This window comes from Chionomys nivalis, chromosome 22, assembly GCF_950005125.1.
Source record: "Chionomys nivalis chromosome 22, mChiNiv1.1, whole genome shotgun sequence".
Classification (NCBI taxonomy): Eukaryota; Metazoa; Chordata; class Mammalia; order Rodentia; family Cricetidae; genus Chionomys; species Chionomys nivalis.
Window position 1 is genome coordinate 27,794,817 of NC_080107.1, and position 17,113 is coordinate 27,811,929.

Sequence of the window (17,113 nt, forward strand, 5' to 3'; positions counted from 1 at the left end):
ATTGTTAGAGCGCACGATCAGAAAGCACCTAACATTGTGCCAAGTGCCAGGAGATGTTCGTGCAAATTAATGAACTGACCAGAGAAAACTCTAAACTATCAGCAGGAACATGATGGACACAGTGGCTCTAATGCAAATATGTCCGGGTCCCAGGCATGGTGCTAATGGAACTTTCGGGTCTTTGTTCCAGGTTATTATTGCCGTGGACAATGGTGAGGCTCATGGCTTCCTGACTTCATAACTGCAGCAGGAATCCCGAGTCTGCCGACTAGATAGTTACCGGCTTGTGGCCCCAGCGGGACTTCAGCGTCGTTTCCTCTGTCCCTGCACAGCTTCGCTTAGACATAGACTCATTCAGCTCAGAAAAAAAAAAGAACTTTAGACACCGACCTGGGGTGAGAGACGATTGGAGAAATTATTTATATTTCCACAATAATACAGTGCGTGCCTTTTTTAAGTTTAGCTTTTGTTTTATAGTCTTTGTACTTTGTTTATTCCTGAATTTATTAAGAATATTTCGCCATTTTAGAAAAAATCCCTCTTGTGACAGTTCGACATTTTTTACATTTATCGTCACCACCATCATTACCTGGGGAGCGGTGGGAGAGTAAGTGTTCGTATTACACCTGTGACGTAGGACAGTCGGGAGATAGCTTGTGGGAGCTCTTTCTCCCCTCCTGCCATGTGTGTCCTGGGGACTGGCTTTCCATCTGCAGGCTTGGCGGTAGGCTGAGCCATCCCCTGAACCTCAAGTCAATGTGGCTATCAGGTTCTGCAGAGAGCACAAGATATCTGTGTCAGTTGAAATTCTACGTTGAAATATCAATTATATTATCATTTATTTCCTTGAAGCTTTATTTTTAATATAGGTTTGCAGTTTTTAAAGGTTACAGTAATATGAGCTTACTATCTATTAATATCATTTCAGAATATTTATTGAAAAGCACTATTATAAGTTACCTGTTGAGAATACGTATTTCAAGTGGCACCTGCCAATCTGATCCATGTCTGGTATTTACTTAAAGTGCACTATGACTCACAATGGCAGATTAGTTATCTATAGCGTCAGATCATAAGCAGGGAACAAGCACCCGCCCAAAAAAATGTCACTAACATTCCCTGGCAGATGGTTCTTAGATAAAACTCTGAACACAGATGTGGAAACCATTTGTAGTTTTACTACTATGAAATATCTCTCAAAGCTCTGTTAAGTAAGAAAGAAAATTCCTTTGCGCCTCTAGGCATACTTCCCCAAGCGTAATAACATTTGGGTAGAGGGCTAGAAGGGAGGCAAATATCTCAGTGAGAAATGCTTGGGGTTGCACCAATACGCCGCCAGGCCCATTTCTTGTCAAAGGCCAGCAGACACATCTGGGGCAAACATTATGGGGGAAGACGAGGCTTTCTCTGTGCTACGCAGGACACTCGATTCCACTGAGCTATCAGAGGAGAAGTGGCACAGCGAGAGGTTCTTCAGGTAGCGGACAGCACTGGGCACAAACCCCAGGTGTGCCACGTCATGGGGCCTTAAACGTCTTATTTCATCTCTCTGAGGTTCAATTTTCTCCTCTGTAAATGGGGATAATTATAGGCCCTATATCTTATTCTTATATAAAATAACACATTTAGTACTCTATTTCTCTTCCCGGGCTGCCACAGGGAAATATCATAAACCAGGTGACTTTATAAATAAATTTTGTTTCTTGGCTAGAGGCTGAGAAGTCCAAGACCTGCGAGACTTGGTTTCTGGTGAAAACCTTTGTGTGTGTGTGTGTGTGTGTGTGTGTGTGTGGCTTCTAAATGGCAACATTCTAAAATTAGCTGATGGGACTATCCTGGTGGGGATGTGTATTTCAAATAGCATCTTCCAATACAAGCAATGTCTTGCATATAGTAAATATGTATTGTAGTTGTGTCCACATATGGCTTCTTCCTTGTGTTAATAAGAGAGATGGAGGGTCATACATAGAGGCAGGAGGAACTAGGGGAGAAGAGGATGGTTATCTTTGTTGTCTCTTCTTATGAGAACACGAAGACTCCCTTATCAGAGTTATACTACCGTGGCCTCATTTAACCTAAACTGCCTCTTTAAGGGTCCTGTCTGATACTATCACACATTAGTGCAGACACCAGGCAGGGAAGCTCCCAGAATCTTGAGTTAGTTTAGGCTGACAGTAACACACGTGCTCTTTTTATTTCGCACTATATTGCTTCTCAGAATAACCACATTTTAATTAATGATTACTAATAAACATTCTCCCAATACCTTGGAATTTGTGACATGCTTCCCAGCCTGTGATTGATTGTTCCTGTGAAAGATGCCATTAGACTTTTTTAGGAGAGAAGAAAGACTGGTGCAAGGAAGGGAGCAGAGAGCAACCAAAGGGCTGCAACAAGATCCTGCTGTCTGGGTATAAGAGGGAAAATAAAACGGGCATGTCTTCTGGGGACCAGAGGAGCAGGAAATGATGCGAGAAAAGGAGTAAAGAAAAACTGGCCTTAGGAAGAAGAGCAACGCCACTCCTGGGAATAGGGCTAGCATCAGCCATCAGGGACTTCAGGGTCGCGAGTCAGCCATCTGTCTCGGTTAACATCAGCCTGATGGTCAGTGGAAACTGGGGTTCCCAAAGTCTACTGGAAGTGGGAAGTGAGCAGGACAATCATTCCGTCTGGCCAAGAAGTCCATTGCTGCAAGGATCATGATGGTCTGAAATGGTAGGTCTCAGTCACATGGCCTGGAGTCATCGTTTGCCCAGCTGTTATGCAAGAAGGGCGCATTAATTGCGCATTGGTGTCACGTGATCAGCACTAAATGTATTCGGGGTAAAACAACATGGTGAAGCGCTGGTACTGATGATGAAAATGATAGCAGCTTCACCCCGAGGAGCGGCAGATTCCAGCTGCTGAGCATTGGGACTGAGACTGGGACGCTTGTTGCCTAGCAAAAACGAAGAGATGCACCGTTCCTATAAATTGCCACTTTCTGCACTCCATAGTCTCTAGAAGTCCACAGGAAAATAGCTCAAGACCCGAGGCCCAAAGGAGGACTCTTTCAGAGAGTCATAAAATGAAAAAGTTTCCATCCAGCCAAGGAACCAGCTTATTGAGTAAAGAGAAAGCCTACAGAACAAGAGAAGTTGCCAAGTGTACCTCTGACAGAAGATTATCAACAAATTTTAAAAATTAACTAAATAAGAAAACAAACATCCCAGAAAACAGAGAGAAGGGTCTACGGGACTGAACAAAGAATTCCTAAAATATATTCCTATATTATAAAAAGAATATAAATAGCGAATAAATATTGTTTTGAAGTGTTTAACATCATTCGCCATCCAAGAAATACAAACTAAAACTAATTTGAGATTTTGTCTCACTCATCAGAATGCATCATCAAGACTATAAATCAAAGCAGCTGCTGTGGAGGTAGAGGAAGAAGAACACTGGTGATTAGTGAAATAGAAAACCCATGTGATAGTGGAGGAAATCAGTCTTAGGGGTCCTCGAAAAGCCAACAACAGAAATACCATGTGATCCATTATCACACTCCTGGGCACAGACTCGAAGTACTGAAGAGTTACTTAAGGTCCACTTTTATTGCTGCTCTATTCATAATAACTAGGAAATAGAGTCAGCGTAGATGTCCATCCACTGAAGAATGTATAATGAAAATGTGGCACATAGACAGAATGAAATTTTATTCAGCCCCAAATGAAAAATAAAATTACACAATTTGCAGGAAGATGGAAAGAACTGGAGATAATTATATTCGATGAGGTAGCAGAGGGAGGCTTGGAGAGACACACACCACATGCTCTTTCTCATATGCGGCCCCGAGCTTTCTATGTGTGGGTGTATACGGGAATAAGATTGTGTAGATGCCTGGGAACCAGAAAGTGGTCCACAAGGGGAGAAAGGAAGCCCTGGGGGAGACGAGCAGTAACGATAACAGAACACGTGTGAGAGGAGAGTGTTTGTGGGGACACCGGGGCAAAGGATGGTGGGAGATCGTGGGCAGAGAGATGGGGAGAAGAGGAGGTGGAGGAGGGGACAATGACAACTGAGTAAAAATGTTTTAAAAGTTTTCATTATCACGAAGGAGAAAGGGTGTGTGGAGGTGGGCTCGGCTCTTTACGCTACTTATTCTGTCTCTGAAGCAATGCAGACCCAGAAAGCCATGCTTCATCTGTAGAACACCACACCTACATCATAGGAATTGGGTGTGAGGGTTCATTTGTCCATTTCCACTCTCTTTAAAAAAAAATTTTTTTTTTAAAGACTTCAGGTTTTCGGAGTAGTGAAGTTCATGTGCTATGACTGAACTCCGCAGTTATGACAGCAGCGCTTCCTCAGCCAGTGTCTCTTCCTACCTCAGCATTTCTGGCTGTCCCAATATTGTTTCCTTACTTTTCCACAGAGTCCTGGAAATCCCTTTTTTGGGTCACAGAGCAATGTCTGTGTGTCCCCTTGGTATCCTCAGAAATGTTGGCTTTACTACTGATTTCCCTTGCTCTGGTGGGTGACTCTATACCCATGCACGCATGGGAAGCATAAACTAGATTGAGCGGTTCTCAGAAGTAAAGAAAGAGGACTAGCTGAAGAAGAGGAGGAGAAGGACATGAAGGTGGACGGGGGTAGGTTGGAAGGGATGTGTGAAAGGTTGGAGGGGAGAAATAAAGAATAGGTCACATTTCATTGTATAAAAACTAATTCAAAATAACAAAAGGATACAATTTGGCTTTAATATGAACAAAGAAAGTGGATGCAGAAGAAAGGGAGACAATGGTTAATTAGAGCTCTTTCAGGAAGATTCTCACAAGCTAATCAGTATCCAGAGGAAAATGGCTATGGGGCTTTAAGGTCTCACAGCTGAGAATGGAGGGATGGATCATCCCCAGAGATCTGCTAGCTCGGATTATCTGTATTTCTTCCCTACCATATTAAGCCTTTCTACAAAGAACGGAAATGTCTGAGGCCTCATCTGTATGGTGGATCAGTGGCAGCAATCATCTCTCATGGAGGGAAGAGGCTATGTGCTTGATGCCTTGTGGTTGCTTTCAGGTTACTGCACATTGTGACCTTTTGCGGGTCACAAAACTGAATGAGTGAACCATGCAAACTTTGGCAATAGTAAAAGATTTCTGGCTGTGCAACAAGTAAAAAAAGAAAGGGAGGAATTGCCGGGCGGTGGTGGCGCAAGCCTTTAATCCCAGCATTTGGGAGGCAGAGGCAGGCGGATCTCTGTGAGTTCAAGGCCGGCCTGGTCTACAAGAGCTAGTTCCAGGACAGACAAAAAAAGGGGGGAGGGGAATGATTTAAAATGTTTCTGGTCATCCTTACCCACTATTCACTGTGTGACGTCACTAAAGCCTTGCTTCTATACATGCAAGACTTAACACTCTGCCTTGCCCTGCCATGATGCCACATGATGCTGTCTCAAGTGCTCTGAAACACGGTAACTTGGGCTCAGGACTACTACTCTGAAATACAGTGCTTTTACTGCGCATACGATGGTTTCTGCTCTTCTGGAAACAAAATGGTTTAATTATGAAGAAGACTTTTAAGACTGTCCTACCACCATTCTTCAGCATTTAAGCATTAAGTTAGTATGTATTTGGCTAATGTGTTAGAATGCTTGGTTTAAAATTATTTCTTTTATATTTTGAGAATATAATATAATACATCATCTCTCCCTCCCCTTCCTCTAAAGCCTACTATAAATTCCTTCTTGGTCTCTTTCAAGATAACTTCTTTTTTCCCCACTGTTGATGTATTCCTAAATATGTAAGTATAATCTGCTCAGTGTGCATGTATAGCATAACTTGTATGTCCGTATTTTGATGGGTGACCATTTGGTATTGGATAACCAGTTAATGTTTCCTTCTCTGGGTAAGTCTAAGGAAGAGGAGTCAGGAAGATTTTTAAGAGTCAGAGGAACAAAGAGTTTGCTTTGAGACTGTGTCTCTTAGAAATAGCAGAAGCTATACCCATCAAGTCTCACCAGTGAGCTGATTAAGGTTGACAGCAAGAGATACGATAAACTGGGGAACGTTCTGGGGGTTTCAACCCTACACAACAAACCAAGGATTGCCGAGAGCAGACAAAATAGTTTTTCCCAGGAAAACCAAACTGATTTTAAAATCTAGAAACCTTCTCATCAAGTAAAAGCTCAGATCTGGAGAGAGAAGAGTCAGGGCTAGCATCCCCCTCTAAGGAGAGCAGAAGACCCCTGCTTTCCCGTGTCTGCTCACCTTGCTCACACTGAATGTTTCAAGATCCATCCATTTACCTGGGATTTTCCTTCCTATACAGTTTAGTTGGTTTGAGTTTTTTTTTTTTAATGTTAAATGAATTTTGGCTCAGGATTAATACAGAATTTCCAAAAAATTCTGAATGAACCTTTCTGACATTTTCTCCTCCACATTGATTTGAAACACTGTTTCCAGCATTGATAAATCTTAAAATCAAAATATTGATCACATCGGAAAAGTGTGGAAGATGAACTATACCTTGCAATATCAAGTATTCACCTATTTAATTCTTAAAAAAATAAATAAACAAGCATACTCATCTCATCAGTATGAAAACTCATCTTTAATGAATGGTAAATTATATGTATATCGAATGATTTCTTTAAGGTTAATTTCTTAGTGGTTTGTTATTGGTAAATGTTTGATTAGTATACATATTTCATATTTCATATATTTCATCTTATTTCATATACATCTATACCTGGAGCCGAATAAAACTTCCTCGGGCAAAAGAGGGAAGTAAGTAGAAAATATTTCAGGAGCTCTGTCACCCATAACTAAAAACTTTATTTGGAAAAATTATTTATAGATTTATGTAATATCATGGCACAAGTAAAACAGATTTGCTGATTATGAAAACTGTGGCTAAATGTACTTGAAAGAACAGAAAATAAACTTAAGAGTTTCTCTGACTCTTTCATATCTATGCATAGTTTCTAGACATAATATTCATCCTAATTGTACATCATGGAAACTGCAAACTCCCGTTCTGTTCATGTCTGAGGCCAGCTTCTGCAAAGAACAGGGACGTCTCAATTGTATAATCTTCACTGAGTTTATGTCATCATTTATTTATGACTTCTTTCTCATTCTATATGGCCCGTGTCTAAAATAAGAAACATCATAAGCACTTGTCCTGTGTGAACTTTGATGATTTGTTGTTTTGATTAAGGAATTTTAAAGCATTGACGGAGAGTAGCACAGAAGATTCCAAGCAAAACATAATTACCGGGAAGACAAGCCACAAATCTGACATGAGACTGCCTTGGAAAACAATGATTACATCCTGTATCCTCTCGGAAGATGTTCTCATTCCACTGAAATGGTCAAGAAGCCTGAGCATCCTTTGTTTCCTGGAGGGATGTATATATTTGAAATCTGGCATAACCCACTGAATGTCAGTGAATTATACATAGCAGGGGAACAATGAAGAAAAAGAAAATACATGAACATAGACACATGAATTTGGGGAGCTTACTTGCCTTGAGGGGAGCAATCCGTGGAATAACTGCGAGCACCCTTGGAAATATTGCTCCCGTGCCTCATTATGCCACCTAGATTTCCATCCTGTCACATCCGATGATGTTTTCACAAGCTAGTGATGCTAGGCCTGTCGGCCTGATAGTCTAATTTGGGAGGACTCTCACCGCACCATTTCCAAAGCTCTCTGCAAGGCAATGGAGGGATCCTTGGTCAATGTTTTCTCTACCTCCATTTGCTGAGACTATCCTAAGGTTTCCTGGGAACAGCGCTATGCTCCTGATCAGGGGCATCCATGCATTCATGATGTCATCCACAATTTAAAAACAACAGCAGTAGCAGCAACACCCAAAGCCCCAAGGTCTGAACAAGAAATCACATTTGACTCCACTGGTAGAAGATTATGTAATTTATACTGCATTCAAGCTCATTACCCTAGCTGGGATTTGTTGCAATCAGCTAACTCCATTCTGCTAATGCTGTTGCTTTTCAGGGAGATTCTGACTGCCCATGTTTGAGCCCGGGGTGAGCCGGTCTTCTTAGTTAGAGAAAGTGTGTATTGTTCAGGAAGCAGAGAGTGACTGCCTAGCGCACATCTGCACATCTGGGTGCTTTCCAAGAAAAACACCTGGAACTCTCTGTCTTTCCAGAGAAAAGATTTCTCCCAGGGTCTGCTGAATGGTCCAGGACTGCACAGGGCTTGAATCTTTGGAACTCCTTCCTAGATTTTGCTTCAACCTTGGTTTGAGGGCAAAATCAGTGACAGCCAAGGGTGAAAATAAAAATAGGCATTGAAACTTCCAACAGGGCAGAAGACTAAAGCATGGTGATTTGTTCATGAAGACATAATCAGGTAGGTATCATAGCCCTACATGATGGGGATCCTTGATGTCTCAGACTACAGAGAGAGCAACTTCCATAGAAAGGAAGAGGATGGAGCCTTCTACCTCTCTCGAAAACTCCTGTTTTCTTTCAGAGTTCCCTGCCCTTCATCATTAGAAACCTTTAGAGATGGCACAGTTGGACATCTTGTGTGTAGTGGATTTACAGCAGACTGTTTCATCCACACGGCTCATTTTCCTACCTCTCAAGCAGGTGTAATGTTTACCGTGCATGGATCTTCCATCTCGCATCTCTGTCGACAGCCTGATGGGATCACAGCAGGACAGTGACAGAGGAAGATAAGAAATGACGTGAAGAGCCTCTGAAAAGCCCTCTGGCCACACTTCCAAATTATTGGGAAAGGCCCCTTCCTCTTCCTGTAGCTCTCAATGTACGTCCTTGTATTCGCGCCCCACACAAACATTCCGGTGTCTTGGCTGCCCCCCTCCCCACTGGCTTCTTTTCCTGGACAGACAAGAATAATTATTTCTGTTTTCATTTTCCTCTTCATACGGCCTCTCTGTGAGCATCATTAGGTTTCACTATTACATTCCAACGACTATACATTTGATTTAGGCGAGTTTGCTAGGACTAGCAATAACCCTGCTTGATTGAAAAGGAACCTCTCATATTCTCTCTCTCTCTCTCTCTCTCTCTCTCTCTCTCTCTCTCTCTCTCTCTCTCCGGATTTCTCCCTCTAGTTGAGTACAAAGAATCTGCAATCTGCTTTCAGTCATCACTGCTGACACATCAAAGAAATATGGCTTTAATTTTTTTCTAAGAAAAAAATGAATCATGTAGTGTCCGCCGTACAGACAGTACCCTCCTCTGTTAGATGGCTGTGCAGTCTGAAATCCTGGGTCCCAATTTCTATGCCAGCCCGGGTCAAAGCATTGGAATTGTGCAGTACAGAGCGCCACCGCACCAGGACATGACCTCATCTGCTCTGAGAAACTGAGTGGGGTTGAGCCGGGTCACTGTTTGCGGGAACATGTTTCCGGAGAGAGCTGAGAAAATCTCAGGAAGGGACAACAGTTTCTCGTTCTGCACAACAGCCGTCTTTTATGAGAACACTTGAGTTGAAAATTCAAAACCAAGGATAAGCTTATTCTGGTCACAGGAAAAGCACTTAATAGAAAACAACTTCATCTTTTTATGAAGAAGTAACAAGACACATCAACCAATTTTTTTTTTTAAAAAAAGGTTCATTCATAGTTCATTTTTGTGTCAGGAAGTGAAAATAAATGAATCCAATTCTAATTTTCTTTCTCCCCAAATGAAGAGTTTCTGAGGGTAATGGGTTACAAGCAGGACATTTTCAGGTTGTTTCCCATAGCTCTACTGTTTTTCTGACGATACCTCTGTCACTTTAAGACCTTTAATAGCCTTGTGAATCGCCTATGTACCTGTCTCCAAAAGCTAATGCAGATCACTGGCCCTAGAACCAGCATTGAGGATCCAGAATATCTCCCAAACAAAGCTGCCCATTCTCCAGCCACTCGGAGGAGCCAGGGCCTTCTGTCACATTGGGATGATGCAGAGGAGGGAGCCAGGAAGCAGCGGCAGATGAATCATGAAGAATAGCACTTACGGATTTGGTAATTATGTTCTGCCCACTAAAGGTTCCTGTGAGCATCAATAGGACTCGACTCTTTCTGTTTCTCGTGACTCATGCCTGCTCATTCTCCAGCCCACTGTGAAGGAGCCGTATCCCCAAGTGGAGGGAACAATTTCCATTGAGTGTGTGTGCAGGTGGGTGAGCCAGCTGCGGGCATCTGAGTTTGTTTCTGTGACAGCAAGATTCCTACAGGTTTATTTCAGCTGCCAAAGAAACGACTCTGCTGAATATGGATGATACTTCTCTTCAGGTATTGTCCTTGGAGGCATTTACATCAATGCACCCTCGCTTGCATTCATCCAGCCCACACAGCACCTGAGCCATACTCTTAAATAAGGTCAGGTAGCTACGCTTTTGGAATCAACTCTAGGCAAAAAGCATTGTGGGTTGTGTGTGCACTCTATTCATGGAGGATAGCAGAGAACACACATACACACACACAAAAAAAAAACCAGGAAATGTATATTACTAACCTAAAGAAATAGATGAATCAGATGGCTTAATGAGAAAAATAAAATAAAAAGCATGCTAATGCAATCAATTAAAATGGGCAGTGAGTACTTGCCAATGTATGAATTGACTATGTGACTTTAGCCACCTAAATAGTCTCGTGAAGAGAAAAGGATATGAAAGAAGAAACAAAAGTAGCAATGTGGAAAACACTGCAGGTAAACTTTAGGTGGCAGAGCCTAGAAGAGAGGCACAAAAAAGGAATGCATTTCTAGTCTGAGACGACGGACATGAATTTATTGTATTTAAGGTAAATTGATGGTCCAGGGCTGCATAACCAAAACTGACATTCTTTAAATCCACTCAGTGTTCACTTACATTCCACACTTGTAACATAGGTTCCGGCTTCAGAAATCTACACCCTGTCGTAGAGATTAACAAAGAAATTCAGCACCATGAGGGCCCAGAGAACGCCTCTGCGATACAGCTGTCTGCAGGGCTTGGCTTCTCTTTTCTCCAAGTGTGTTTGAGTAAGAGCTTTTGTGTTTGTGTGTTTGGTTGTGTTTTTTCCTAGGACCACTGCTTTAGGAGTCTTCTGTGGGTCTTGGGCAGAGAAGCCGGTAGGACAGACTCACCCAAAAGCATGAGGCTGAGCCTTGTAGCCTTTCTCAGTTGTTAATAGCACCAGGGAAATGCCCTTCTCTATGCTTCTAAGATATTTCACATTTATCTCTAGTTCTTCAATCAACTTTTTCTTTTTGTATCTTTTCATGAGTCAGATTAACAGTGGCTTTTTTTTAATTTAAAATACGTTAATCAATTGCCTTATCAAACAAGCTCCTATAACTTTGACTATATTTTCATGTTCACTGACTTATTTATCAAAGGGAATTTGATAAGTAAGTGGAGAACATTTGACGTCCTTTAGCAGTGGCTTATTCTGAGCAGCAGGGACAGGAACACAAAACGTTATGCTTCAAAGAACTCCTGTCCTACAAATACAGTAAATGGCTGTCGGCTGTTTGGGTACGTCAATTAATGAAGAACCGTTTTGTTAATCATAGCTTAACTAAAAAATTAGTGGATTCTTTCTTGTTACAGATAAGACAATGTGTAGTCAATGATGGTTGACAGAGTTTGGATCTGGAAGCCCCTGAAGACTCTGGCATTAAGACTTTGGTCAGGTCCATGGCACTATTAGACATGATGGGTCCCTTAAGAGCTGCGGCGTGATTGAAGGTGTTCCAGTAGCTGAAGTCATGGTCTTGTAAGGATTGTGAAATTCAGGTCTCTTCTCTTTCATGTGAGCCTGGTCCTGAGGTGGCCTTTCTCCACTACAGATGTACTGTTATGGTCTGTTGCCTTAACACAGACCCCAAACCCTGCAGAGCTGACACACCTCAGACCACAACTACCTGAACTGTTTTGCCTGAGTCCTAATTGGAATTAATAACAAAAGCCCAGAGTCAGATATTAGCAGGTGAAAGCTGAACAATCGGAGAAGCAGAGCAGCCAGCCACTAGAGATTATGCCTCTATGAATCCCAGTCCCCAAAGAGGGCCAGTTCCTGTCTCCTCCTACCTTATATTTCTCTTTCCGCCCAGTCATATGACTTCCTGTCTCTCTGTAGAGACCTCTGTGGTTAACTAGCATCCTTTGGCCTGCCATCTCTATGGCTAACTTCATGAATTTTCAAATCCCCAAGTGAAGTAGAAGGCTGGCTCTCATGGACATACCCCTGTATTTCTCCACCACTGTATTCCAAAAGCCTCTCCTCTGACACTGCTGGGACCCGGATCAGCTTCTCCTGCTGAGAAGTTGTGTGAGTTCATTCTCAACGCAGCAGGCTGAGTGACTCCCACAGCATGCAATGACACATCTCATCACCCCTCTCTTCAATGGCTTCCTGTTGCCCTCTAGGTGATGTCTGCATTGTTAGCCTGGCCTTCAGGGACCCCAGCTATCTCCTCTCCCCAGCTTTCAACCTTCTACAGAGGCGCACCGTCCTCGCCTCCCTAGACTCTTGTCTCTTTGGCCTCTGTCATTTGCTTATTACATGGGACTCAGTTTGTTATTTGCCAAGTTTTTCTTTATGCCTTCCAGCTTTTCCAGAATAATTCTGAAGACAAAGCTGTTCTTCCAGGTTTCCCAGGACGTCCTCAGCGAGCATTGCCCAGCCTTCCCTAGTGCGTAAATGAAGCTCTAATCAGATTTTCAGTCAGAATGGTCTCTTTCTTCTGAGGAATTTTCGCAGCTGGAGGCATTCTGTGCTCAATGCCTCTCTGCCAGAGCAACAGTCATGAAAACAGGAAGTTCACACCTTTAAGGCTATACACACACACACACACACACACACACACACACACACACACACACACAAATATATATAGTCATTCCTTAGCACAGTACCTGGCAAGGTAAGTTATTTTTAAATGAAGAACTACTCCTAGCCATCCGTGATTGATTCATGTTTTTGAAAAGACTTCTTTGGCACAATTCTGTATCTCATAATGTATTCCCGAGTAAGCTAGAACACATGATCAGGCAGCCATGATGTGAAAGCCTTTAAGTTCATGATCTGAACTTGCGTTGTGAGTGAGTGGAAACAGCCCTGGATGCCACTTACAAAAATAGTCTCTTTCTTTCTCATGTGCTTGTCGTCCATAGGAGGAAGGGTGTTTCAACCCTGCTGAGCGTTTGTGCTGCTAGAATCCCAGTTACCAGGGGAACGCAGCATCACTCTTTGTTAACGGTCCTGCCTTGACTCATATTTTCTACCTGGTAAATTAGCATGCCTACCCTTTTACCTTTATAAATAGGGCCCCAGCTGATCTGTGCTGACACCCTCCACGTTTAGAAGATTCCCTCTGATGAAGGGGGTGGTGAGAGGGAGAAACGTAGGAGAGCCCTCACCAAAAATAATCTTCGGGGCGAGCAAGAAACAGAAGTCTAATCCTGTGCTCATGAGTCAAATGCTCTTTGAATTCCACAAAGGGTTTTAAATGTGCACACTGACTTGCCAAGCTCCGAAGCTACATTCGGCCTGACCTCATTTCCAGTTCCCACCAGAAGCATCTGCATGTGCATTCGGTATCAGTTCCAAATATGGTTTATACTAGGTATTGATGAAGTTTCTTTGACCATGGACAATAGAAACCAGGGGATTACAGAAGACAAAGGAATGCATCAAACAGATTCTAAGATAGCAAAGACAACTCGAACAGGAAATCGGGAGAAAGGATGGAGAAATCTGTGCTCCGATTGCATAGACTTTCAATCAAGAGTTCCGGAATGAAAGAGCCTTATTTTTGGCAGGTTGTAATTTCTTAGGGTGGCTCTGATTGGACCATCTTTTGCTAAAGCTTCCATTGAGTATTACCAACAATAGCCAGTCAGCATTTGGAAAACAACTTAGTGGAAGTTCACACACCCACCCAGCCTGGGGCTCTACTCAAAGGTTCATTTCAAAGAGAAACCTAAGATTGTCAGGGGATACACACCAACACCTTGGATTTGCTATATTCACTTTTTAAATATTTTGATTTTAGAGTAGAATTCTACAGTAACATTTTAAACTTGTCCAAATACTGAGATAGCTATAGGAATTTGAGCCATGCACATGAGTCCATATATTTGAGAGCAGATTGCTTATCTCAGACAAAGACAGCTTAATATTTCATGGTTACCGGCTAGACAGGAGAAAGCACATTTTCTACTGTGCACCCTGTCTTCATGGCTTTCACTGCTTTTCTGCATGATCACCCTGATTCTCCTCATCACCACTGGACAATGTCTTGATCTAAAATCCAGGGTGACCCTGAATTTGTTATCTGTCTGCTCTCGGGATCCTGAGTACAGGGACATAGGGACATGCCACTACGCACAAGGACAGGAAATAATTGTTCCAGCTCCACTGGTATCCCCTGGCCTAACCCACCATCACATCCTTCCCAGTCCTGCCTATTTCTTCTGCCTTCCTTTAGTCCTCTACAAACCTTTTGCGCTCAGAGTCACCCAGCGCATTTAAAATCAAATCCACAGCGTGCAGCATAGAAGAAAGAGGAGAAGGCAGAGGAGGAACATGACATCAGCCATGACATTAATATTATATGTTAATCTGTTTAATATATAAAACATGTCTATCTAAAGTGCTGAGTGAGTAGTATATCCTTTATATGGTACTATATTAAATCGTCAAATTTCCTGTATAGTTTAAAGAACAGGACAATATTTTCTAAGGTTGTAATACGGAACAAATCTAAAAGGAACTGCATTTTTAGGCATGGGGTAGACCTCATAAAAAGTTACCCCTCGAGATGAGTTAAGAGTAACAAGCTGAAATTTATTTGGCAAATATAAGGGATAAATAAGCAATAACAAACAAAGCCACGTACCCAAGTTTACCATCAGTTACATTTGCCTCTTTTCCTTTGTCTCATACCCATTACCTGTGTCACTGTCTGCTGTGGCCCTTGCTTGACTGGCCCATTCTCAGAGGTAGGTGATGGCTATCCATCCCGGCCCAGAGCCAGTTCCTTCTATTTGCCCATCTTGCCTGTGCTGCACGATGACTCTTCTGAAACTAGAGCCTCTGCTTTAAGTAAAGTTTCCCCCAAAATATTTGATCCAGTTTGCTTTTCTACTTGGTCAACTCTAGTATCCTCTGCTGATGTCAAGTTCAAGTCCTTTGCTAGTTTGTCATCCTTACCCAGACATGTTTTTTCTCTTAGCGTGACACTCAGATCTATCAGTTGGCTTCCTTATTGTCCACCTCTGGTTTTATGTACCCATTCCTGGCTTCATTTGATACTGTTCGTGTTGTTAAACTCATATTTGCCAAATGACTTTCAGATTGCTTCTCTAAACTCTCCTTAGGGGTTAGCTTTTTCATGATGTCAACCCCATGCCTAAAAATGCAGTTCCTTTTGGATTTGTGATGAATTACACCTTTATAAAATATTATCCTGTTCTTTAATGTATACAGAAAATTTGGCAATTTAACATAACACAATATAAAGGATATGCTATTCAGCATTTGAAACAGATGTATATATAATATTAATGTCATGGCTGATGTTACTTAACACAACGCAGATACAAAGAGTAAGACAGATAAGGCCATCTGCCCTCACCGTGGTCAGCTATGGATGGAGAAGATAGAGTACATCCTGGGAAAGGTGATAAATGTCACCAGATGAAGTAAGAGAGAACACCAGACTACAGCAGAATTGGAAAACTAAGAGCTAGGGAAAGCAACCTGATAATTTCTCATGTCCCTCCGCTGCCTTCTCCTCTTTCTCTACACACTGTGGATTTGATTTTAAGAGCACTGAGTAGTTAGTCTTTGACTGCTAGGGCAGAAAGTTTACAGAGAACAAAAGGAAGGCAGAGAAGAGGGCAGGACCCGAGGAGAAGGAGACGGTGTGTGAGCCCAGGGGATACCAAAGGAGCTGGAACAATTACTTCCTGTCCTTGCGCAGAACTTTCCCCACTGTGTTAAGAGCCACCATATACAGATGCGTTGTTTTAGCCTTGAGCAATCCCATAGGTGAAACATACAACAGATGATGCCCCACACACATCTGGTTCGACCGGACGTTACCTCTGATTGGTCTTTAACCAGTGTCCATGCAATGGCTAAGCTGACCATTCTTTTCTTTAGATATTTCTCCAACATCATGATGGGTGCTCGCACAATTTATTTTTTCTTATTATTTCCTGCCAAGGATTTGCAGTGAAGACAAAACAGAGCTACTAAATTGAACCTTGCTGACACTGTTTTCAATTTTCAGATGTGTCCTCAATGTGTCACAGTATTTTAAGAGTTTCTAATAAGCAAACCTCAAGGCAATGTAAGAAAGTTGAACATTTTTTTTTCCCTTCCCACAAGTGTATTTCTTTTTAGCCCAGTGTGAGTGCTTGTATATATCTGGGTACCATGGCGATGCTTCAAATGATTATTTATTCCCCAATGTATAGTTTTTGAGTAGGATGTGCCAATGATTAAAAACCTGCTAAGTCTCAAGGCTGTGCTTGGGTATATAACTCATTTTTCTTTTTATAACTTTAACTTGACTGCTTGAGAACAAGTTTTCACAAGTAACTTTTGAAAAAAAAATAATGAAATGGCTATAAGAAAGTGGCCACTGAAGCCAGCTGAGCAGGGCAACTAGCTGGGGGGCCTGGAGTGTTCCGGCCAGGGTCAAACTCTCAAAAAATTCATCAAGACAGAGAAAATGAAATAATAAACATACAAAACAATCAATAATAGGCATGAAATCATTTTTAAAACACTTAAATGCTTTAAATATATTTAAATATGTATTTGACCTTTAATTTAATAAATCACAATAGCTTTATTCTTTATTCAGAGCAATTCAAACAACTCTGTGGCTTTTTAAAAGGGTATTATTTGAGCTAGATGACTAATGGTCAGAATTTATTTTCTAAACATCAAAGTCAATTTCCAGTGCCAATTTCCAGAAGAATCTGTGCAAGAAATCTTTTGCAGCAAGGTCCACGTCTGTAATACCAGTTGAAAAAAATGCATTTTGAATCAGATGGATCAGTAACAAGACAAGAAAAAGGAAAAAAGCTTGATTTCGAGACCAGCCTGGTCTACAAGAGCTAGTTCCAGGACAGGCTCCAAAACCAC